This window comes from Talpa occidentalis, unplaced genomic scaffold, assembly GCF_014898055.3.
Source record: "Talpa occidentalis isolate TD23 unplaced genomic scaffold, MPIMG_talOcc4v2.1, whole genome shotgun sequence".
Lineage (NCBI taxonomy): Eukaryota > Metazoa > Chordata > Mammalia > Eulipotyphla > Talpidae > Talpa > Talpa occidentalis.
The window spans coordinates 34,254,975-34,277,607 of record NW_026555331.1 but is presented as its reverse complement, the minus strand read 5'-3'; the positions used below and the strand labels follow the sequence as shown (position 1 = coordinate 34,277,607).

The window sequence follows — 22,633 nt, the reverse complement described above, 5'->3', positions numbered from 1 at the left end:
CATAGTGGTTGGACCAGTTTGCACTCCCACCAACAGTGCAGGAGAGTTCCTTTTTCTCTACAACCTCGCCAACATTTGTTGTTGCTAGTTTTTTTAATATGTGCCATTCTCACTGGTGTAAGATGGTATCTCATGGTAGTTTTGATTTGCATTTCCCTGATGACAAGTGATGTTGAACATTTTTTCATATGCCTGTTGGCCATTTGCATTTCCTCTTCAGAGAAGTTTCTTTTTAGCTCTTCTGCCCATTTTTTGACTGAATTATTTTCTTTGTTTGTGCTGAGTCTCATCAGCTCTTTGCAGATTTTTGTGATCAGTCCTTTATCATTAGTGTTGTGTGCAAAAATGTTCTCCCAGTCGGTGGGGTTTCTCTTTGTTATTGTCCCTTTTGCTGTGCAGAAGCTCGTTAATTTGATGTAGTCCCAGCTGTTTATCTTTGCCTTCACTATCACTGCTTTGGGTGATGTGTCTGTAAAGATTGAGACTCACTACTTTTAAGCTCTAAGTTCCTTCTCTCTCAACCTCTTCCTCCTTCTAGCTAGTTGAACACATGCTGTTCCATTTTTTTTTTTTTTCTGGTCAGGTTCCTTCCAATATGTTGATATTGGGTAAACTTCATGCTCCTTTCCTTTCAGTTTTGACTTGATATCTCCAGTCAAAAGACCTTTATTCCCTCAAGTATGTGCCCCTTTGAGTTGACAGAAAGTCTTGATTTCATAGCCATGTCTCCGCTCTATATCTGTAAAAGTCAACCTAGCTAAAAATGGTTAAGATGGCCGGTTTTATATTCTGTATTTTTATTACAATTTTAATAAAATTACATAGGCACTCAATAGCCCAGGATTTGGATTCTTTGTTTTCTATGTATTAAACTTTCCTTAAAAACTTCATATACAGAAAAAGTTAAGTGTAAAAGCAAAAACTGTTGAAAAATGAAGCCATAAAATGTACCTGATATACCCTTTAAATGAACTTACATTGTAACTAGAATGAAATGTAAAATATTTACCTGACCTCTAAGACCTGCATAATATGACCCTAACCTCTTTCTTTAACTTCATGCTAAACCACCCCTACTTCAATGTGGGTGCTAAACCATTTTAACTTCATGCTAAACCACCCCTACTGCTCTAGCCAAATTGGATTCCTTTCAGTTTTTTTTTTTTTTTTTTTTTATGTGAAAGAATTCTTCATTGGAGTATATACAGTTCCCTTTGCCTATGTCATTCTTTTCCCAAGTCCTCAGTTCCTAAGGGAAGCTTGCTTGATTTCCCCAAACAAGGGAAGTGTTTTTCATATTAGATGCTCCTTTAGCAATCGGTCTCTATGCAATGAAGTGATGAACTGTGTAAACAGCTTTAAATATTATTTCCCTTTCCAGTTTATGAACTCTATGAAGATTGGGGGCCAAATATATCCTACTTATTACTGTTATGTCCAGTGCCCACCACAAATTGTTATGCATAGTAGCTAATGAAGAAATATTTATTGAATGAATATATCAATGAATGAATAAGAAAGTGACTTTGTAGTTCTTGGATCATACCAGGGTTGGGTTGCACGATGTCTCATATCCATTCAAACTTGAAAGTTTTCACAAGTTTCTTTGATTTGCTTCCCACTCCAGTAAGGCACATTAATCACTAACATAGTCCATATGTATAGCAGTGCAAATGTAGGCCCATGTAATGTAAAGCTTACATTATGTAGACATCTCACCAACACTTGCCTTTTGGATGCTGGTTTGATACCATGAGTACAAATATAGTGGGAAATGAGGACAGACTGCCAAGAGAGCCCACCTCAGCAGCAGAGCAGTAACAGACATACAAAAGGTGAAGTGACCCAATCATGATTTCTTACTATCGGGAGGTGCTGATGTGTTTATCTATTAGGGTTGTGATATATTTTAGGCTCCTGTTTATCACAGTAAGCTTAGCATGAAAATAGCACCTGGAATAGTCAATAAATACTTGAGAATGAATGAGAAGGTTGATGCTGATACACACACACATTTGGTCTATCCAAATAGATTTGTAAGAAGTTTATCAAAATCACAACCCCATCCTACCTACCACTAAGGATGTAGGATCTACAGGTCTCTGGAAACGAACTCTGGATGCCCTACCCCAAATGAAACTGCTTCAGGAAAATGTGCTGACCCAGTTGGAAAATCTCTCTAGTTAAGAACCTTGGCAGGATTGCCAGCTATCAAGCTGAAAGGGACCCAGAGCGTTTAGGTGTAATATTTATGCCTGGTGAACTTCAGAAGTGGGGAGTCTAATGCTGAGCTTTTCAAAATGGGTCACTTGTTGCTACGAAAGAATCAGAGCAGAGTGGCAGGGGTGAGAAGGGTGCTGGGAGATTAAATGGCCTAGCACATCCTCAAATCCTACCATTTGAAAAGGGCCTTAATTGAAGTCCCTTTTTACAGTATAATTCTAGGTGGAATAATAATATCATCTAAGTAGCCAATGGGGAGTGGGCTGGCAACAGCCTTTTTTTTCACACAGCTCAAGTAACTAGAGGAACCAAGTGCAAATTCTAACACCACAATATTACATGGACCATAGCCAATTCTTCATGGATTTGATTCCATAAAAATGAGTTTTGGCAGCTCAGGACTGTAAGATATTGCTTCCTTGTTTTTAAAGGAGATTATTTCTAGGGGAAACCTTCTTCTTTTCTTCTCCCCCCCACCCCACGTCAGTCTCCTTAAATTTCAACATCCATGTGCTCGAGGAAGAAATGTCTACTTAGATGGAATGAGACACTCAGTCTGGCATATCTGGTCAATAGTCACAGCTACTGTTCCACAATACTTGACCATGTGGGAGCTAATTTACCAAAGATCCCGCACCCAGGGAATTTTCTTCCTTTCTCCCACTCTCTCAACTCGCTTCAATAGAAGGCTGTTGTTTGTTCTGCAGACTTTAACTTTCCCTTGGTTTTTCCAAGATCTGAACAGGAAATTAGAAATACCATTTGGTTATCATTCCAAGCTACATCCACTAAGATAACCTTTATCAGTAAAAAAGGTCAAAGTTTGTTACTCCAGCTTTTATTTTTCTACTGGTTAAAATCTCAGGTAGAGAAGAGAATGAAGCATAGGACCCCAGGATTGTTTGGGAAATGTATAAAATGACACATGTGATGCTCATTGTGGTGCTTACAGACTGACAACCGTGGACCGCCTGGCAGAAGCATTCCAGGTGTCACAGTCCAGCACCTTTCCTGTGTGACACAGCACTTCTGCTTTGTCTTCTAGTTGCCTGTATTTGTACTGTTAGGCGCTGTGTCTGGAAGTCAGGGATCATATTTTAATCATCTTTGTACTAGCTGAAGTACCTAGTATAGAGTCTTGCATGAAGAGTGTGCTCAATTAATAATTACTTTAAAACTAGACAAAGGGTAATTCAGTGTTTACTAATAATTACTATACCTAGACTTTCAGTTTTAAAAAACTTACAAAGTCAGTAGGTAAATTTCTTGATCCTATGTAGAATTTCTCATATAAAGACATAATTCTGAAGCAGTGGGAAACAGGCAGTTGAACACATGGATCACCCAATCACTGAAAATAAAACCCAATCCCAAGGGAAATGACATCATTGTTTTCCTCAGAGAAGCTTGAACACTTTATAGTCAACACACTCTTCTGGCTCACGGCAGTCCCGGGAGTGTGTTCCTCCACAGCTACCTAAACACTCCACATGCACTGGGTTTCCCCCCGACATCTTTTCTTCAGTGCTGGAAACCATGTAGATGCTTTATAAATATTATTATGAAAAACAATAATATTTATTTGAGGTCCCAGAGTGAAGCTAGGAAACTGAACCCAGAATCCGCCCCTCAGCAAAGCAGAGCTCTGTGACCACACACCATCAAGCTCCTTACCAGCCCATCATTGTGTTGTCCACATGTAGCCCAGGCAGGCAACCTGAAGGAAGCAATCCCACCAAATGAAGGAGGAATTTTAAGAAAATAATGAGGAAGGGCCTCCCTGGTGGCACAAGGGTTAAAGTCTCAGCACTGGTAAACTATCACCAGCCATTGGGGCTTGTGTTCGATCCCTGGCCAGGGAGCTAACCCACATGATGCAGCAGACCTCTCCTGTCTCACCCAATTCTCCCCTCAGCAGTGTATTTCAGTGGATCTGACTGTTCTGCTCCCTACTCTGTCTCTGGTAAATCGTCTTACCCCCTACACCTCTGACCTGCATCCCAGCTCTTCTACGCAAAATACATAAATCTTTTTAAAAAAATACTGTGGAAGACAGGGTTTGTGGCCTCAGATTGCCCTCTATCAAAGGGAAACTGAAAACGTTCCCAGAATAACAATATATATGATCAAATATATAAAGGTGCAGAGAGCCATTGCCTGCCTATCGTTACAAAAGTACAAGTGAATGAAGTTCTCAGGTTCAGAAAACATGCATTTCATCTTCATTTTTGTGAGGTTACAATTGTGGCTTTGCCATTCCCATCTGTGTACTATGGGGTTTCAGCTTTTTTTTTTTTTTGTCTCAACATCAATATCTGTAAATTGAGAATAAAAATAGTACTAACTTAGTAAAATTACTGTGGAAATTAAATAGATTACTGTGAGAATTAAATACAATGATTCATGTAAAATGCTCAAAATGATAGCTGCCGCGTGGGAAGCTCTCAAATTTGCTTTCATAGCTCTTCTTTTTGCATGTGCCATACATCTGAATTTGTGCAAGCTAATTTATTTTAATTTTTGTCTTCTAATTTTAAAATTACTACATATTTGTTGTAGAAATGTTAATAAATGCAAAATAGTAGAACTGGAAAAAAATCTTACCCATAATTCTATTATCCACAGATAAAAAATCATTAACTTTGAAACAAATTCTAATTTCTGAGGTCAGGGCCGTGTTGTTTGGTTTATGCAAAGCATAGCTAGCATGTGGCAGGTGCCTGCTGTGCAGATGTTGAGAGACATCATCATTAAACAACAAGTGTGGACATTCTAGTGAACTTTATAAGTAAATGCAAACATTCTGAAAGGACTATCTCCTGGCCCCTTTTATTTTTTTTATTTTTTTTTTACTTCCCCAGTATTTATTGTTAAATATATATTTGCTTCTTTTGTAATTTTAATTACAGAATTTATATTCAGGTGGTAATTACAATTTTTTAATGTTTAATGTATTTTATTTTATATAATTCTTACATCATTTTTTTCATTTTTGCACAATGTATGCATTTTCATTTTTGGTTATATTCCCCATATAATTGTGCCCCCCTGAAAAAATCAAAATCAACAAGCAACTATAAACCAGAGACACACTGGGGGGTGGGGAGACGGAGGAGGGGAGGGATTAGGGTCTCCAGGCTCCATTTATAGTAAAACCTTTGCTCAGAATCAATGGAAGAACTAAGTGAAAATACAGATTCCCTAGGTTACATGCAGAACTTCCTCTAGCAGACTACCCGAATGCTCCTAAGTATAATGTGCTATGTGCTTTCTCTGAATACACCAGGAATTTTCTCTCCCCTGTGATGGTTTTTATATGTTCTTATTCGTTTCCTTTGAACTCTTAAATTATTTTACACTCAGAGATTGAAAACTACATAAAAACAGGGCATTTACACCTTTTCTTTCTTTTGGATATTCTAAATCTCCTAGTCCCAAATTTTGTATTATTTGATCACACCCTAAATTTTATGGGCCCATAAACTAAGTCAGCACCCATTCCAGATCCCAACCAGGTAGGGAAAATTCATGGAAAGCAAAGCATTTTTTTCTTTGGTTCAATTTCAATTCCATTTCATTTCATCTAAATAGAGTATCCAGGAGTGCCTGTTGGTCATTCATTGCTCCTAGTTAGTCTCTTGCTTCATATCACATGGATCTGCTGAGAAACCGGGTTATAGAGAATGCCTCACGTCAGGGCCACAAAATGCTGATCTGTTGACCCTGAGCAGCTGTTCTGTGGGAACCTCCTTCATGAGCAAGCTACTGTCAAGGAGTGTGTTCTTTGGAGACCCACTACCTGCATTCAAATCTAGGCTCCGTCACCTAGTCTCCAATGTACTTATGTACCAAACCTCTCTGAGCCTACTTCTTCATGTTCCTAGAACATTGGAAGCATTAAGTACATGGAGATTACCACTACTCTTAGTAGTTAAAGTTGTAATCAAATCAAACTTACTGACAGGTGATCTAACAACATCTCAGCTAAAAATCAATACTGCCATTAATCAAAGGTTGCATGGTGCAATTTAAACCGATACACGTTACATATGCAATCATTCATTTATTTGATTATTGATAATTTGTTTTTAAATGCCCATGCTCTTCAGATCACCATGTTAAGAACTACAGGGAACCAAAAGATGAATGAAAATTATATCTTGCCTTAACAGTTTCATACTATGGTAACAGAAGTGTCAAAGATTCAAAATCCCAGATTGCATTGGGTGATGTCTTTTTGAAATGCATAATGCTATTACTTACATATGACAAACCATAGAAGCCATAGTGTAAGACTAAAGTAATCATGAAAATGGGCTTTCTTCAATCTCTGCAGATAGTGGTCAGTTCTCAACTTATTAGTGTTATAAAGTTACTCCCACAAAACTGAGTGCCCAAAGTGTTAAAAGTATACATCTACTATAAAAAGGGCACTGTTGATATTGGTATTAGTGTGTTAAGAACATACAGATTCAGCATTGCCACATCAAAAAAAGGAGTTTAAATTTTTTTTTACTTGTTGGGAGCAGAGAAACTTGGAACTTACAACCATGCAATTAATCAATAGACAGATGGGTGGGTGCTAGGCAAGGGAGCGAGAGAGAACAGACAAGCTTGAGGGCTTCATCTTGGGTAAAAGGAGAGCAGTGTCACCAAGGTGCCTTGTGCTTGAGTCCCTATTGCTGTCTCAGATGACTTCTGGCTTCTCCAGGTTTTGAATTGTTTTCACTTATAGACTTTGAGTGTTTCCTTCTCCCTTGCAGATATACTCATCGTCTACCTGCTTGCCATTCAACTTCCTAGATTCCTAACTTGCCCTAAGCTCTGAACAGTTGTACCTGGCCATGACCCAGTTCCTACCTCGACTCCACCACTGTCCCACCTTCTTTGCCTTGTGTCTCAGGAAAAATGGCTGTGGAAAGTCCATTTTATGTTGGGCTGTTTATCCCTACAGCTTTATAGTCCGGGTCTACATATTGATTGCAAGCGTGAACCTAAATCTCAACTAAAGAACACAGTGATATGCCCATTGAATATCCCTCTTGCTTCATCTCTCTGCACTTAGGGCCCCACAACCTAAAGCGGAAGGAAGTGGTGGAAGAAGGAACAAAGCCTAATTGGCAATTCCTGCTTAGGCCAATAGACTCACACTGTTTGCTTTGGAAAGGAAATGGCCTGAATGCCTTCCCCACTGTTTGCCTGAGCCTACGAAGCATCTGATCCATCCAATTACATCCCATAGTAAGGGCTAATGGATATTAAAATTACATGGGTCAGGGCTCAAATACAGTGCCGTTCTCTCGGCGTGAGTTAAATCAACTATTTACTTTGAGACCAAAAGTAAAAATTGTGGGCTGTTGAATCAGCTGGAGCTCTCAAAATAGAATTTGACCTGAATAGAGATAATTCCATGAAAACACTACTGGAAACCAAAATGCTTATCTAATCTGTAAGTCTGGCAACATGTACAGCATTACTGATCACTGGTACTGGTGAAAAAGTCTTAATTTTTATGTCTAGAGGAAATTAAGCCAAGAAAAAGAGTACCATTTAGTTCAGAGGAAAGATGTTCATACATTTTATATTTTAAATGATTCCATTTGAGCACTTGGAAAATTAAAGGGCCTTTAGCCAAAAACAGCTCTATGTCTCGGCTATGTGGAGCTTAACTAAAGCTTGGCCTTATCTAACTTCTCAAAAATACACTAACCAGAGACTCTGTATAAGAGTTACAGAACTAGCATATGCCTACAAGGGATTAGAGAGAAAGGAAAGTGAAGGAAAGCAATTTACTCATAATGGAGAGTAAATGGTCAGAGATACCAAGTATGAGAAAGGCCATTTTAGACTGTCAAATGAGCTTCAGGCCCTCCATCGCTAAATGATCATTTCCACTATGGGCAGAAAAGAGCTCTGGTAGTTCCTAATAATAGTGAGAAATGGAATTCCTCTTGGGATCTTTAAAAGTCCACCTTTCCTAATAGTTAAATGTATGCATGCAGTCCCAGTTGGGAGGAAAACAGCTGTTACTTTTCATAAAAACATGTTTATTCTTAGACTTATTAACAAAGTACCCAAATCTAATATAATTAGGATGGGATTTTTAAATAGACAGCTAGTTCAGAAGTATGATTTCAAGAGTTCCTATATTGCTTTTCCATAATCGTCATCCTATTTGTATATACTTTACACAGATGATGTGTGTGTGTGTGTGTGTTCTCCATCTAGTGGCTTCTTGATTAAAATTATATCCTAATTGAACTTGGTTTCTTTTGTCTAGGTAAAATAGGAAATTGGTCCCTAACAGGGAGGCCTGTGAGACATTGGAAGGGGAATCTGGAGTTTAGGGTCATTGGTCACCTAAGTTCACATGTTTGACTATAGGCTGGAAAAAGAAAGAGACATAGGAATGGAAGGCTGATGGGTGAAAAACAAATATGACCTTTTGAATAATGATGATAAAGGCTAATCCTAGGCACAACAATAAAAGTGTAAAAATAAACAAATTCTCAATATTGAGAAAAAGCTACAAAGCTCTAAGTTGCAAAGAAAATGTCAGAAATTGCTTTTCCTATTGAGATAACATTTGCATTTTTTATTCTACAATATATATCATTACATAAAGACTCTAGCCTCTTCTGCAATCACGGGTGGTGTATGCGTGTGTGTATTTATGCACATAGGGTGATATGTGAATGTTTTATATGTATTTGTGTAGATGAATGTGTGTGAGCATATACATGTGGAGGGAAATACATAGGCATAATCAATCCTCATTCATAGAATCTATATTTGCTAATTCACTTACTAACTAAAACTTATTCACAATTCCAAAATCAATACTCATGGCTGTGTCGGGTCCTTACAGACATGCATAGAGCAACAAAATCTGAATCACCATCTGAGTTCAGACAAGGCAATGCGCTGCTTTCTTGTTTCAGTTCTCAAATTGTCATCCCCTAAACTAGCATCCTTTTGTGGTCTATTCAGTGGCACATTTTTAAAATTTTTGTGCTATTTGTTGATGATTTCATGGTTTAAAAATGACCCACGCATGGTTTTGAAGTCCTGTCTAGTGATTCTAACTGCAAGAAGTTTGTGAAGTGTCTTAACAGAGGAAATTTGCATGTTAGGTAAGCTTTGTTCAGGTATGAGTTATAGTCCTGTTGACTGAGTGTTCAATGCTAATGTACCAACAATAGATATCAAGGTGTCTTTAAACAAAAACACATAAAATGAACTTAAGAATCAATCAGTTGTTGCAAATGCTTTGACTGGAGGTTTGTGGGAAACTGACCTTGCTTTTCCCCTATGAGTGATGATTCAGAATTCACTAATTCAGTGTTCAAGGAGATTTTATCGAACTTAGCTACTACAGATAATGAAAACTGACTGCATATTTTATCTCAAAATAGTTTATGACAAGAAGTTGCAAAAATTGTAGTGCTTCTGAGTATATTTCATTCAGCTATCTCAAAAGAAATATCTTATTTTCAAAACCAGGATTTGATGTTCATGTAATACTTTTTCTATTTTATATTTTATTTTATATAATTCTTACTTATAACTCAAGAGCAGACCTTATTCAGATATCACCAGTTGTTATAGGTACTTTATACATACATACATACATACATACATGCATGAATACATATATATTTCATTATTTGATTGTAATTTTATATAATTATGTATATTATTACTTTGAAAGCTTATATAATTAAAAGGCCTCCCTGGTGGTATAGGGGTTAAGTCTCAGCACAGTTATGCTATCACTGCTGTGGCCTGAGTTTGATCCTCAGCCAGGAAGGTAGCCCACATATGGCATGGATCCTACTGTTTTGTTGTTCCCCACTCTGTCTCTGGTGAACCCTCTCACCCCTCCACACTCACCTCTGGCCTACACCACAGTTCTTCTATGCCTAAATAAATAAATAAATAAATATTCTTTAAAAAAAAGAAAGCTAATGGATTATACAGTGTGTAATCCTTTAATATTAACTTTTGTTCACTCGGTCTAATGCCTTTATTTCATCTATAAAAATTTTGTTTCCTTTATTGCTCAATAGTATTCTAGTATTCCTTTTATTGCACAATAGTATTCCACAGACACCTGACAGTGAATCCATTTGAATTGCTTCCAGTTTAGGAAGTTTGGGGATATTACAAAAAAGCTTCTCACTGTATATTTTAAGATTTAATTAAAATGGCTCAAAAATCATATCCAGTATGGTGGGGGGATAGGACATTTGGCTATGGGATATGTCTGAGTACTTATATATTCCTATTAGTTACCGCTGTCTCCAAGATTTAGCTTATTTATTGAATGCTTAAACATGATTCCACTTTTTATTGTTTACTAATTTTTTTTTCATTTTATGTTGCTTACTCAGCACTATTATTGTCTTTTCACTCTGCAGAGTACTATCTCCTACTAAAGGCTGTGTGAGGCATCAAATAAGCTGTCTTTCCTCTCTGTCCCTAAGAAGATTTCTCTCTTGTTCCTTTGACCACCTTCCATATAGCCCATCAACTAATATCTCATAAATTCTCTATTTTTATGTAGAAGCAGGTTAGCTATCTTTGCCCTACTTTTAGCTTATTCTTGACTTGCCAACAATGGGTCTTTCCAATACCAAAATTGTTTACCATCAAGGTGTCTTACTAAACAACTTTCCCTCCCAGAGAGTTCATCATTCCAATTCTAAACTTCTTATTTTCTTTCCTCCACTATATTTACAATGGAAATCATCAGAACATAGGACTTGTTCTACAGAATACAACTTTGTAGTCAATTTTGTGCTATTTGAACCCAATGAAATATTTTTGTGTCCCTCAGATCTTACTGTTTATTGAAAGAAAATCAAACTGATCCTCATGGAAATCTATCTTTTAGAGCTCATACTCATGGACCCATCCAAGATATGAATCCTTCTGTTTAGAGATCATCATCATCCTAACTGTTGTCCAATTTTCACATCTCTTGCTTACTATATGTTTGGCAGAAGGATTGAATGCAATCTTAAGTAGAAGATTGAGTGGGGTCAAGTCCCTTTGCCACTCCTGACAGATGAGGGAAGCAGTGCTATGTAATGAGAAATGATTCTTGAAGAGTTCTGTTGATCCCTGAGTAGGGAAAGGAGCCCATTCCTGCTCTTCTTACCTCGGTTTTCTTCCCCTATCCCATCCCCAAAAAACATTCTATCCAACAAGCAATCATGGGACACTCACTCACTGATGTGCTAGACACTGAGGACTCAAAGTGCTTCAATGAAGTAATAGAGAAAGAGCCAAAGGCTCATTATTTTTAATTTAATTTAATTTTATATTTTATATCATTCCTCCTTTTTGTAAAATGCATGCTTCCTCCTCTCAGGTGTAGTCCCCATAAAATTACCACCACCACCAATTTTTAAATGATGTTTTCTATAGCTAGAGCATGGCTGTGAAAGTTAGACTGCAAGTATATAAGATTAAAGAAAGGTAAGCAGGAAGAAAATATGATTGTCTTGTAGAAGGCAAGCTCCTTGGCAGCAGTGTTGAAGGGCATGAACTTAAAGGGAGAGAAATTAGAGGCAGAGGAACTCGAAAGCAGATGCAATAGTCTAGATTAGAGATGATCAAGATCTTTTGCAAACAAAGTGAAAGATGAACATGCGAGGTCAAACACAAATGAGAGTAAGCACAACAGGATTTGGGGACTGACTATAACATAGGAGGTAAGAGAGAAGAAGAAACAGAACAATGCAAGAGGTTCACAGCAAGGGAGGCAGGGAGCACTGAGTCATGTTAGCTTGATGGCCTCAGAAGGAACAAGTTGTAGCTGGGGTGGGCAGGGAGAGAACACATTCATTCTTTTCCCCTCTCTCATATGAGGGATGTCTTTGGACATGCATCTGGGCACAGGCAGAGAGCTCAAAAGGCAGTTTTAATCTGATGGATGCACATTAGGCACTCAACAGCTGTTAGTTGAATAGAATACCATTTGGGGACTCAGAAGAGGGCTGGAAATAATAGGAATTTAGGGTTACCAGTGTGATCAGTTCTTCCCAATTCTTCCCTTCTTTCTCTCCGCTTTGCCTCTACAACATTCTTTTACCCTTTGTCCTATTAGGAAAGTACTTGCTTATGATATCTGAAATACTTAGAACTCACTGAAGCACCTGTAATATGCTTATTTCACTTTTATATAACAGGGTCTCTATATTCTGATATTTTTAAACTATTAATATTATATTTGAAAAAGATCTTGAACTTTTATTCCTATCTTATATCCTCTTACTGAACTAATTCTATATATTTAACCTCCCCAACAGAATAGAAGCTGTTTCTCCAGCTATTTGTTGTCAGTATATCCAGTTATTTGAAATCTTTTTTTTATATAAGTGCTGGGATTAACTGTTTATTTATTTTTCCCTTACTCTTTCTTTGATAGGTTAGAAAGAACTAAATAATGCTGTGGAATCAAGTCTGCATTTCCGAAACACAACAAGACAAAAAATAATTAACAGCTTTCATACTCGATAGTTGTACTCAGCAATCAGGGATTTTACATAAAATTATTTATTAACCAGAAGTTTCTAATTTCTTTCAAACTATACCTTAAAGGCTTTGCCTGCTTAACTAATTCTCCTATTGTTGACATCCTTACATTTTTTTCATGCTTGTCTAGAATAATTTCTGTGTCAGTGAGTAACTAATCTGTACCTGCCAATCCTTTCATAGGTGGTTACCCTCATGGGGCTTTCTATCCCAGCATTTCAGGCAACTGTGAGGGAAATAGCTTTGAACAAATGGAAGCTCCTTACAGCTTAGCCCTCAGCCTCTTGTGTGGAGTGGAGTGCACATGAGCCCCCAGCACCCTAGCTGAAGCCAGCAGAACCATGTCTCTGCTCCAGAAAGTCTGAGGTGATTGCCTCAAAGTGTACTCATTGGAGAGAACTCACCACCCACTGGCCCAGTGCCCTTTTGTCTCTCTCACCCTCAGAGATTAGAAATCAACAATCATTTGGAGCCTTGGCCTGATGATAGAGAACAAAGAATGGTGGGTGATTCCTCCCTTCTTTGGGGAAGAGACAAGCCAGGAACCACACATTTTTCTTTTTTCTCCTCCTTTACAAGCCTAGCTCACCAGGGTGAACTCTGGAAATACTTGACTCTCTCTGCAGCTACCCATACTATGTTCGCATACTCTGTATTAAATTTATTGTGAGTTTTATTTGATTACAACTCAACTTTCTAAATTTTATCTCTATTTATTGCTTTTTATATAAGAGGCCTATTACTGCTTTAAAAAAAAAAGAGGGGAGCATTGAGACAGTAAAAAAATAATACCCCAAAGGATTTATAAAATCAAATATAAGATGATTTTTCTTTTGTAATTTAAGGACAAAAAATCAAAGTTGAAAATTATATCTAGAGTGTGAAGACAACTAGTTTTAAATTAAAACAAAGAGGGGAAATGTGCATGGAAAAAAAAAAAAGGAGGTAATAAAACTTACCAGGCACTTCATGGTCCTTGTCTTAGGGGAGGGGCGGGTGGACTGTAGTCAATTTCCCCCATTTCTCCATTTTTCATTTTTTCTTTAATGAGCATGTGTTTCCACAGTTTATGCCTCCCATTTGCTCAGTAAGTAATGACACTCATGTGCCCTTTTGACACTCCTGTAATTTTTTGGCATTGCCCCCAGGTACCCTCTTGGCCTGGCTTTTCACTGTTTCTTTTTTTTTTTTAATTAATAAATTTTATTTTTATATTCTCCATACAATTGCAATCCCCCCATTCTGACCCCAATCCCTCCCCTCCCGCCCCCCACCCCCAAAAAGTGTCTCTGGTTCATAGTTTTTGTTGATTTTGATTTTCACTTTCTTATAGTTATTCATTTTCCTGGTCCCTTATTTAAGTTTTCTAGATCCCTGCTATGAGTGAGACCATCCGGTATTTTTCTTTTAGGTCGTGATTGGAATAAGAGTCTGACCCTGCACTTTATATACTTCTGTCTTTAAGTACAAGGATGAACAAGAGCATGAGTAACAAAGTTACTAAAGAATGAGAAAAGTGATTCATAAAAAGTAGCTAGATAATGTCTCTTGCTCACTTCTCTCAATGCCTCTCCACTTTTTAACCTCAATTAACGTCATTTGTATTTTTCCTGGAGAGGATATCACTTCTGGGATCAGCCCTGTGCATTCCAAGTTCTCAAAACAGGTGAGAGTATGCACAGTTCCTTGGCAGAGTCTAGAGGCCTTTAGGATCCAAATACATTTGCTTCCATTTCCTGCCACTCCCATTGCCTGGGTTCTCTCTTTTTTCCCCATGTATTTCTAAGGAAAAAACTCAGGAAGATATAGACAAGAGCTCTAACATCAGCTTCAGTGATTTACTTGTGTAGTCATTGTGTTGAGACACTGAACTGGGCACAAAATACAAGAGACAACTCGTGCCTTCAGTGAGATCAAGGTCTAACATGGAAGATTAATAGAAAGATCAACTATAACATCTTCTGGAAAGTGACATGTGGGACAAGGGCATGGCCAGAAAGGACTTCAGATACCTGAAGTACAAATAGGTAGGTAGGGGATGAAGAGGAGAGTAGACATCCAAGCAGAGAGAATGGCATGTTCAAAGATGAGCATTGAGAGGTGACCATGATTACTGCAGAATGGCTTGGCCCAGAACATAAAGGGAAGTATAGCTGGAGGGGAAGAACAGGACCTATCACATTATACTAAATGAAGTCAGTGGGCAAAACACCTCGTGACTTTGAAGCAAATGAAGGATGTAATCAGTTATACAGTTTGAAAGCTAGAAGGGCTATTATGAAGAATTTGGTACACCATCTTGAAATTGAGGACACGGAGACCCAGAGAGAGGAAGTGACATGTATAGAGTCTAAAATAGTTGAGGATTCTTTCCACTCCATCAAGTTGTCTCTTCCAAAAGGGAGATGGCTGATCATAATCAAGTATGAATCAAGCTACTTCCTCCAGAGTTTTGCAGGACTTTATAGTGAGTAGTAAAGGTTACCTGCACATGAGGCCATTACCAGGTTGACCACATGGATGGAAAGTTCTCTTCACTGCCAGCGTTTCCAAGTGCTTGGTTTCCCAGGCGTTTCCAAAGTTGGTGCAGTGTCTGAGATGGAAAAAAAATGGAAGGAATTGAGAAAATGAGGATGTGGGTTGAGTGGAACACAGGTCCCATTTTTACAGCATCTCCTCACAGCTACAACCCCTTCCCACCCCCCCAACCCTGTCCCCTTGTAGTCTTTTCCAACCTTTCCATTCCACTACTCTCACTTTCTCCTTTCCTAAGCCCTAAGCAGCAGATAGACATGGTCACGGTTAAGGAGAGGTAAGGGGTAGAGTCATGAAGAAAAAGCTCAAAATGTGGTTCATAGAGTCTTTACTTAGCCCAGTTCAAGTTCTCAGTTCAGAGCTCAACCTCTTCTGACCTATTTGCCGACCTACCATCCCTCAGTAAGAACCCCACTAATACTGCTGAATAAGAACCCACGGTCAATGATGCTGAATCCCGTAGGCTGATCTGTAGGATGCCCTGATCCTCCCACCAAGATGAAAGGCGAAGCAAACACTAAGCAGACCAGAATTCTAGCTGCTTCTGAGCCATATAGGTGGGGTGAGTGGAGGGAAGCGAGGCATTCCCAGCCGGTCAGGCTCTGGCTATTGGGCCTTGGCAAGCAATGCCAAAGAGCTGAAGCCACTGCTCCCCGAAGCCAAGCGGGATGGATGGGAGAACAGAGGGAGCATCTGCCTTATCCCTCTGCCCTTTTGAACTTGTTTGGCTGCCAGCAGGAGGGCCGCCAAGGGGCCGGGGTGCTACACGGAGGGAGAAGATGATGATCCTTGGAGGGAGTAGCTCTGTCTTTGCATGATGTATCAGCCCACAGAAGCCAATCTCACTTCCAGATAAAGCGCATTTGTTTTGTCCGACTTGGAGCTGACAGGAGGAGGATTGCTGGCGGCATGGTTTCCGGCCTATTCATCCTTCTTCTGGTAAAACCACCTCTTAGGGCAAGGCGTCTCGATTGTTTCCTTTCCTCTGAGGCTGCTAGCACCTGCTAACTGTGGGGCCTTTTGCTGACTCCAAATAGTCTCTGCCCCATGGGGACTTTCCCCTGCAGCCACCTGAGCCATGCAAGCTTCTAGCAGCAGGCTGTTGACAGGGAGCAAATGACTGATGAGACAAGAGGAGCTCATCCCCCTTCAGGAAGAAGATGAAAGCAGCGGGGGACTCCAGGCCAGCAGTGGTGATTTCTGCTTGGGATGGCGGCACTGGCAAGATCTGAGAGAAGGTGGGAAAGGAATGTGTCCAGAGGAGACACCTGGAGAAAGGGAAGCTCATGGAGTGGAAAGAGGCTCTGCTCAGCCTCCATCAGTTTAGCAACTTTGGGAATCTTGGACTATATGAGAAAGTTGACTCATACCCTTTTGTTTTCCAATGTGGTGTTTAAAGCTGTTAGGTGCTTACTGTATTTGCTATTGGCAAATGGTTCAACTGTTCGCATGTGACTCTTTTGTGTTGCTTTGTTCCAATCCTGTTTTAGGCAAGTTCACATTTTAGGATAATTTATTTAATCATTTGGTGATTCTGTAGGTATCAGTGAATGCTTACTACCTCCAGGCTCTAGGATCACAAAGATGAGTGAGTCCAAGACCTGTCCTTGAAGAGTCCACAGTCCCGAAGAGAGGAAAAGCAGCGAGTGTAAACACATTGAATACCAGTGAGAGAAAGACTGTGAGCAGGTGTTGAGTTAAATTCTCTGGAGCTCTGATTTAGGAAAATCAGGGACTGCTTAGAGAAGATAATATTTGACATAGAAAGGATGGATGAATAGGAAGAGAGAACAGCAGAGGCAAAGGTAGATGGGCTCGGGTGGGGAAGTAGGTTTAAGAATTGTGAGAAGTCCACTAGGACTGAAGCAGTTTTCTTAGGAAGCAACACTGGGAAACGGCCAAGAGCAGAGCAGTAGGACAGCCATTGGTAACTTAGGACACCATCAAAGATGTTGTCTCCTGTAATAGGGCATTTGTACTTCATTGTATTGGCCAGGGATCCCTAAAGTTTTTGAGTGTGAGGATCTCCTTTTGACCTGAAAAAGTTAGACAATTTGGAGAAAACAAAGAACCCTTGAGGTTTAAAAAGAAAGAAGTCTGACGATGAATTGGGATACTAAAACTTGTTGGTGAATCAGTATCTGCTTAGCACCAAGAACCCAGTGAAAGCTTAATAAATATTTCTAGAAGATAATGAAAGCAGCTTCCTCCCACAAAGCTCAAAATCTAAAGGGAGGGGCTCCTCCACTGAAGGAAAATCTGTCCCATATTAACCTCTGCCCCCCCGAAACCCACATAGTTTCCTCTGTTATTAACAACTTAATTAGTATAACACATTTGTATACATTTATATAACACATTTACCATTAGTGAGTTGATAATGGTGCATTATTATTAACTGAAGTCCATAGTTTTTTCAGGTTCTTAGGTCTTGATGTCCTTTCTCTGATCCAGGATCTCATCCAAGATATGACATCACATTTGTTCTGCTGTCTCCTTAGACTCCTTTTGAATATGCCAGTTCCTAGACTTTCCTTGTTTTTTGATGACCGTTGTAGGTTTGAGGAATACTGATTAAGTATAGCATGTGATACCCTCTAATAGAATTTTTCTGATGTTTTTCTCATGTTTAGACTAACTTGGACTTTACATTTACCAAAAAAAAAAATTGAGGTTAAGTTATCCATTCCATGAAAAAATCTCCCCGTTGATTTTTAAAGATGAAGTTGCAATGATTTTATATATTTATTTATGAAGAGTGGCTCATCCGCATACACAATAACTCATCATTTTTGTAGGCCTTCTTTTATGTCCTTCAATAAATTGTTATAGTTTTCTTCATAAAAATCATACATAATTTTATTAGACTTAAGATTTTCATAACTGAGAATATGGTCTTTCTTTTGATTAATTTTTAATTGGCTGCTCTTAGTGTATAAGAACCATATTGATTTTCATATGTTGATCCAATGTCCACTCATTGACTAGTTTCTTTTTGATCTAATATATTCTATAAGTTATCTTAGCTTTTCTATGTATAAATAATACTGTAAGTGAAATAAATAAATGTGGTGGTTCCTTTTATATGTCAACTTGACTTGGCCAGAGAGTGCCCAGACATTTGGCCAATATTATTCGGGTTGTGTCTGTGAGAGTGCTTCTGGGTGAGATTAGCATCCAATTGTAGGCTGAGTGAAGTAGATTGCCCTCCCTAATGTGGCTGGGACTTGTCCAATAGATCGAAGACCTAAACAGAACAAAAAGACTGAACAAAGGTTACTCTTTCTGCCTGTCTAAGCTAAGACATTGGTCTTTTCCTGGCTTTGGGCCAAAATATCAAGTCTAAAGCCTACTGAATTTCATACTAGAACTCATGCCTTCTGCCCTCCTTGTTCTCAGACCTTTGAACTCAACCTAAAACTATACATCAGCTTTTCTGGGACTTCAATTTGCTGATTGTAGATCTTGGGACTTGTTAGTTACCATATTGTGTGAGCCAGTTTGTTATAGTGAATGAATGAATGAATGAACGAACAAATACATACACCTGGCTGATTCTGTTTCTCTGGAGAACTCTCACTAATATAATAGTAAATATTCATCATGCAATAAATAAAAAGTAAATAATACTATGGGTAAAATTGATTTAAATTGTTTTATGATTGTAGGCATACCCAGGTAGTTTGTTTCTTAATTCAATTTTAGTCATATTTTTTGAAGAAAAATTATTATTTTCAAACTTATTAGCACAAAATTCCCTTATGATTTTAGAGGGAATGAAACATTAAGAATTAAATATTACCACTACCAATTATAATTACTGAAAACAGTCAAAGTTTTCATTTTTATGTATTTTCCCCTATATTTTTATGGTTAGATTAGATCTTTGTTTCCAGTCATTTAGTAATTGCATATTCCTTACTTTTAAATCTCATTTAGTCTTATTTCTGCAAATAACTATATTTTTGATATTTACTTCAAGTCTTCATTTGATTGGATCACCAGTCTGAGGCTTGCTTTCTGGTAAATTCCTTAATGAAATCTCATAGGAAAAGTATTTCCTGAGTTCCTGAATGTTGATAACAGCTTTTGTGTCCTTTATATTTGAAAGCCAATTTTGTTGAAAACAATATTCTTGGCTCTTATTTTCTTTTCTTGAATATTTTAAATATTTTTTCTGACATAAACATTAAGGTCAAAAAGTAAAATGATAATCTAATTTTATTTCTCCTGTAATTCATGTGTTATTTTTACCTAGATACTGAATGGAATTTCTTCTTTTTTCTGTACTGTATAATAGTTTCACTAGAAAATGTCTTGCTTAGGTATACAATGTACTTTTTGAATATATTATTTAAAATGTCATTTCATTTCACAAAATGTTCTTAAATTATAGCCCTCATTATTTTTCTATTTCTTTGCTTCCCTTCATGAGAGACTCCTATTATCAGTATTTTGGGTGTTCTTTACCTGTCTTTTATATTTGCCATTTCCTCTCCCTTATTTCTCTCTTCCTCTTGATTTTAGTATATCCTTCTTTTCATGTTTATTCTTTCTTATTTTCCTTCTCATTTCATCATTTATAAATTGGTGTTTTTCTTACATTTCTAATTCTTTACTTAGTCTGTCATCTCATTTCTTAGGCTTCCTAATTCTTATTTATGTTATTCTTTCATGTCCAATATCGTTTTCTTAATCCTTTTAGTTTATTTTGAAATAATCCATTATAGTTTTATCTGTTTTTTGAACATGTCTTACTGGCATGCTTTCTTTGTCTGTGGGGATGTTGTTCTACTTTTTAATCTCTTTTTTTCTTATAATAACTTTGCAAGGGATTTGACCTCAGTACTTTTCTGTTGCTCATTTTTAATGTGAACTGAGTTTTCCAGAACATTTAGAAAGAAGTTTGGTTCATAGAGCTCTTTCAATTTCGAAGAACAACTCCTTGTGTTGTTCTTATATAGTATTTTAAAATATGGTGGCATATTTTCTAAATGCTCCTGGGCTCTGTTGACTGTACACTTCTCCCAGCAGTTTCCCTTTGGTATGGAGTCCTTTTCTCTAGAGAGTTCTGGTGCCAATGTTGAGGTTTCATGGGGTACATTGCTTTAGCCATTTTTGGTTTATAGTAAACTCCTTACAGTCATCTTCTACCACAGAGGCAAATTCCTGACCCACAGAACCAGTAAACATAACAATATGTTTATTTTATTTATTATATTATTATTATTGTGGTAACATTGGTTTACAACACTGTAAATGATTGAGGGGTTTAGGTTCACACCTCTTAAGATGTATCTTACCACATCCACCACCAAAGTCTCAATATTCTTCCACCATAATCCATTGGACCACTTCCACACTTTGCTATCCTCTTCCACCCTCCCCTATGGTAGCCTCAATTTTGCAGTCAAATGTCTAGGATTTGTTTTGGTTTGATAATAACTGTTTCTTTTCTTTATTTTATCACATTCCACATATTCCACATTTCTTCATATTCCACATGTGAGATTTCTCCTTATCCAGCATTTATCTTTCTCCATATGACTTTTTGTAGCTGAGTAGTATTCCATTTTATATATAATACATCTTTGTCCACTCATCTGTTGTTGGGTACTTAGGTGGTTTCCATAACTTGGCTATTATCAATAATGTTACATTCAACATAGGAGTGTGTATACACCTACAAATTAGCATTTTGTATTCTTTGGATGGATACATAAAAGAATTGCTCCACTACTAGGGATCTACCCAAAGGACACAAAAACATTGATTCAAAAAAACACCTGTACACCTGTGTTTATTGCAGCATTATTTATAATAGGTAAAACCTGGAAACAACCCAAATGCCCAAAAATAGATGACTGGATCAAGAAGGTGTGGTACATATACACAATGGAATATTATTCAGCAACCAAAAAAGATGCACTCATGTCATTCGCAGCAACATGGATGGAGCTAGAAGGAATTATGCTCAGTGAAATAAGCCTGAAGGAAAAAAGAAAAATATCAGATGGTTTCACTTATAACAGGTATATAGGGGAATCCAATAAGACATCAGTGTAAAAAAATAACAGTACAAAACACAACAAAGCAAAAACAGACAATTACAAATCAGAGACATCCTGCAGGGGAGAAGGAGGGAGAGGGATGAGAGGGAGGGAGGGAAGAGCACAGGGGACGAGGTGATGGTGCACGGGTGCCTTGGGGAAGGAAATTCTATGGGGACTCAACCTGAGCAGGTGGAGGGAAGCAAATATTGTTTAAAAAAATTTTTTAAATAAAATAAAATATATATTCTAATAAAACTCAAAAACTATTATAAATATAAAAAAAAAGTGGAATTGCTCTGCCACCTCATAGATATGTTTTTAATATTTTGAGAAACCTCCATTCTGTTTTTCCATAGGGGCTGGACCAGTTTACATTTCCCACCTTCTCTGAATTCCATTTCCTCTACACCCTCAGAAATACTTGTTGTTTCTGATATGGGTCATTCTTACTGGTGTGAGGTGGTTTTGATTTGCATCTACCCAATAGCTGATGATGAGCATTGTTTTCAAAGGTATGTTGGTCATTTGTATGTCTTCTTTGGAGAAGTGTCTTTTTAGATATTCTGCCCACAAAATGGTTATTTTCTACCCACTGAGTTTGGGTGTGGTTCGTTAGGCATCAATAAAACTGAAACAGGTGTATTGGCTTAGGATTTAGACACCCAACCCTCTCCCATCCACCCCCCCTACACACACACACCAGGGTGACAAAGGGGAAATTTGAAATACTGGTGTTGATATTGATAGAGGGAAAGATTCAAGGACTTGGTGACACATATTGTTGCATATCACATTATTTCTGATTCTTTGCTGTTAACAAAATTTAAAGATTTATCCACTGCTAGATAATTCAAATAACTTTTTTTTTTTTTTTTTTTTTTTCGATCATTTTTATTGATTATTTGTTGACATGATCATCTTTGGGATATAGTAGTTGAAATAAAGATACAGAAATAGAATTCACCAATTTCTCTTTTCTTTTAAGTGGCACCTATAAATTTTCAATCCCTTCTGTATTTTTTTTTTTGTTTTTTTTTTTTTTGTTTTTTTTTTTATGATTTGAATGTTTTATTTTTTTTTTTTTTTTCGAGTTCCAAAATTTTATTTATTTATTTTTTTTAATATTAAATTTTATTTTTATATTCCCCTATACAATTGCAAACGCCCAATTCTGACCCCAAACCTTTCCCCCCCGCTCCCAAAAAGTGTCTCTGGTTCATAGTTTTTGTTGACTTTGATTTTCACTTTCTTATATTCATTTTCCTGGTCCCTTATTTAAG

The 22,633-nt window shown here is 37.6% G+C and overlaps 1 long non-coding RNA gene across 2 annotated transcripts in view; it reads left to right on the top strand.

Moving 5' to 3' along the window:
• LOC119239360 (uncharacterized) overlaps positions 1–22,633 on the top strand; it is a 105,614-nt gene that overhangs the window by 68,430 nt on the left and 14,551 nt on the right. For both annotated transcript variants that reach the window (XR_008550602.1, XR_008550603.1), the window contains exon 11: positions 21,710–21,865. This is a non-coding gene — a long non-coding RNA (uncharacterized LOC119239360). The remainder of the gene's footprint in view (positions 1–21,709; positions 21,866–22,633) is intronic.